Here is a 2,934-nt window from a genome sequence, read left to right as displayed (position 1 = left end):
ATCATATACACATACATATACATATCATATACATATCATATACATATACATATCATATACATATACATATGAGCCTTTTGGATGGGTGCTGGGTATTGAACTCAGGTCCTATGCTTACTCAGTAATCACTTTACTGAGACATCTTCACACCCCCTTCGTTGACATTTATATTATCATAACGGGGGCTTCAGTTCAAGCCAATGTCACTAGTTCACTCGTAAGTAAGAAGATGGGATCACATAGATGTAGTATGACTTCCCAAGCCAGGCCAGAAGTGATGAGGCAGAGTTCCCCTGGGAGGTTAACGAGGAACTTGCTTCTGGACTCCTTTGCAGCTATATTCATGTAACAGATTTCACCAAACTGACATCATACCCCTCAGAACTGAAATGCTGCAAGGGAGGCAGTGCATATTTGAATGGACATGCACTCCCTCCTGGAAAAGTCTTATAGCGGTCTAGTAGCCAATGCTTATAATGTCAGCACATGGAAAACTGGGGAAGAAGGATTTCCATGAACTGGAGGCCAGCCTGGGCTACATAGCAAGATCCTTTTTCAAATAAATTTCAAAATCAAAATTCACGTTGCCTTTTAAGTGCCAAAGGGGAAATGAGGCAAGAAAGAAGTTGTCCAAAATTGGAGATTAATTTTTAAATAGTCTGAATTAATTAATTAATTAATTAATTAAAATAGTTTTAGGGTAATCAACAACAAAGTCAGCATCAGGAGGGATTAGCAAGTTCAAAAGACACATAGGGAAAAAGCAGCCTTTAAGGGCAGAGGCAGGAGAATGTCTCTGAGTTCTAGGCCAGCCCACTCTACATAGCAAGTTCCAGGCCATCCAGGGCTACATTGTGAGAACCTGTCTCATACAAAATGAAAAATAAAATCTCTCCCTCTTTCTCTGTCTCCCCTAGAGACAGAGAGACAAGTTGAGGTAGGTTGTAGGAAGGGAAGAGGGGAAATGAGATGTTTTAGAAAGGTTCTCAAGTGGTCTTGTGTTTCGGTAATTATTAAAGAGCAATCCACACTTCACCGGCTGCATTGTCCCACCAAAGCTGGCTCTGTCTCTCCAGAGCTCACATTCTGGCCTTGAATTCCTGTTCCTCCTGCCTCCACCTCCCAGACTCTGTAATTGCATCCGTGGACCACTACCACACTTGAGTATTCTCCTTTGTCTTTTCTCATGACACTGAAGATGGAGCCCAGAGCCTAACCAAGCTAGACAAGTACTTTACTGTTGAGTTATTTTTGAAGCCCTCTAGGGGACTCTAGCATGAAATTATCAGGAAGTCCACAGTGCCTCCAAAGTGCTGCAAGCCCTCGCCCACTGTTCTGTCCTTGGGAGCACATGGTTAGAATCTCGGGAGCAATAGGACAGGGGAGGACTATAGGGAGTTGGTTCTATATTTAGAGTCTCCATCTCAGTTTTTCACTCCCAGCATGCACCTCACTCCTGGACTCTACAACCTGGTGGGTAGGGCAAGAGTAGGACCCTGGTGGGCTTTGAGCTGCTAGGTGTGGCTGCTGCTCACTCTTCCTTTGTCTGCCTTCCAGCAACTTCTTTTAATACAGTACCAGACTCTCCTACTTGTAAGAGTCTTCTCCAAGAGTATGGCCCCAAAGATTTGTGGACAGTGTTCCCATTTTCTCTCATGTTTGAACCAGGTGGTGATTGGGGTCTGGACCACTCCAACCCATATCTTGTCTCACCCCATCTGCAAATTGGGTAGGAAGACAGGAATTCAAAGAGGAGCTAAACAGTTAAGGGATCAAACCAGGACATGTGCTCCTGGACTCGGAGCTGGAGCTGATCAGGAGAGAGATACTTAGAGACAGACACCTGCTCCGTGACTCAGTGAGTGGTTGATAGCTGATTTTTTGTTTGTTTGTTTGTTTGTTTGTTTGTTTTTCGAGACAGAGTTTCTCTGTGTAGCCCTGGCTGTCCTGGAACTCACTCTGTAGACCAGGCTGGCCTCGAACTCAGAAATCCGCCTGCCTCTGGCTCCCAAGTGCTGGGATCAAAGGCGTGCGCCACCACCGCCCGGCTGATAGCTGATCTTTATGCAAATTGCTCTCACCGGTTCAGTCCCCTGTTTGTTAGTGCTTTGTGGAGGCTGCTGTCTGTTGTCCTGGTGGCTTCAGAGATTCTGACACATTTGGACACCCAGAGGCCTGGGTAGCGCCATTATTAAGTGTGGCATCTTTATTTCACCCTCCGTTACTGGGCACTTCTCGTATGCCAGACCCCTGTGACTAACCCAGCACTGGACAAACAGGCATAATGCAGCCCTTGCGACTCCCAGTTGTAGTATTCATGGCTGGGACAACTGGCAGAGGCTGATCTTGGCTGAGCAAAGCAGCATGGGTTCCTGGGCTGGAGGCCCTCTGGGGAGAGGAGGCGGCTGTGGCTTGCTGAGCCTGTCTGGACTTGGCTAGTCTCCAGGAAGCCCAACAGAGCCCTGCGCATGGTGGGAGGCAGGGTGTCCTGGAGGGGAAGGGAGGGCAAATCTCCCCAGTCTCAAAATTAAAGACTGTCCCTATTCTACAAGCCTAAGAGAGGGCAGGGCAGCCACGCCCCAGAGTGTGGGGGTAGAGCAGGAGACCTGCCCAGCCTTGATAGCTTTGCCTCAGGGCCAGGGTCTGTGCCAGGTGTGGGTAATGGTTGGAAGGTGAAGGCTGAGTCACCGAGCTTGGTCCCACCTGCATTTACCAAGTCCTTTCAGCAGCTCCCTGTCACACTGTTGTCCTTGTGTCCTCTGGGGCTGAGCCGGGCAGTCTTCATCAGGGTAGGACCAGCCTGAGCTGGGCTGATGCCTTCCATCAAAATAGAGCACGGACACAGGAGAGCTAGGCATTGCCTATCTCTGGTTTCACTAGCTGGTCTGATGGCCGTCTCCCTGCCAGCTTCTCTGTCTTGTAATTTGTCTCTGT

Source organism: Grammomys surdaster, unplaced genomic scaffold (assembly GCF_004785775.1).
Source record: "Grammomys surdaster isolate TR1022 unplaced genomic scaffold, NIH_TR_1.0 125430, whole genome shotgun sequence".
Classification (NCBI taxonomy): domain Eukaryota; kingdom Metazoa; phylum Chordata; class Mammalia; order Rodentia; family Muridae; genus Grammomys; species Grammomys surdaster.
This window is presented reverse-complemented; position numbering follows the sequence as displayed.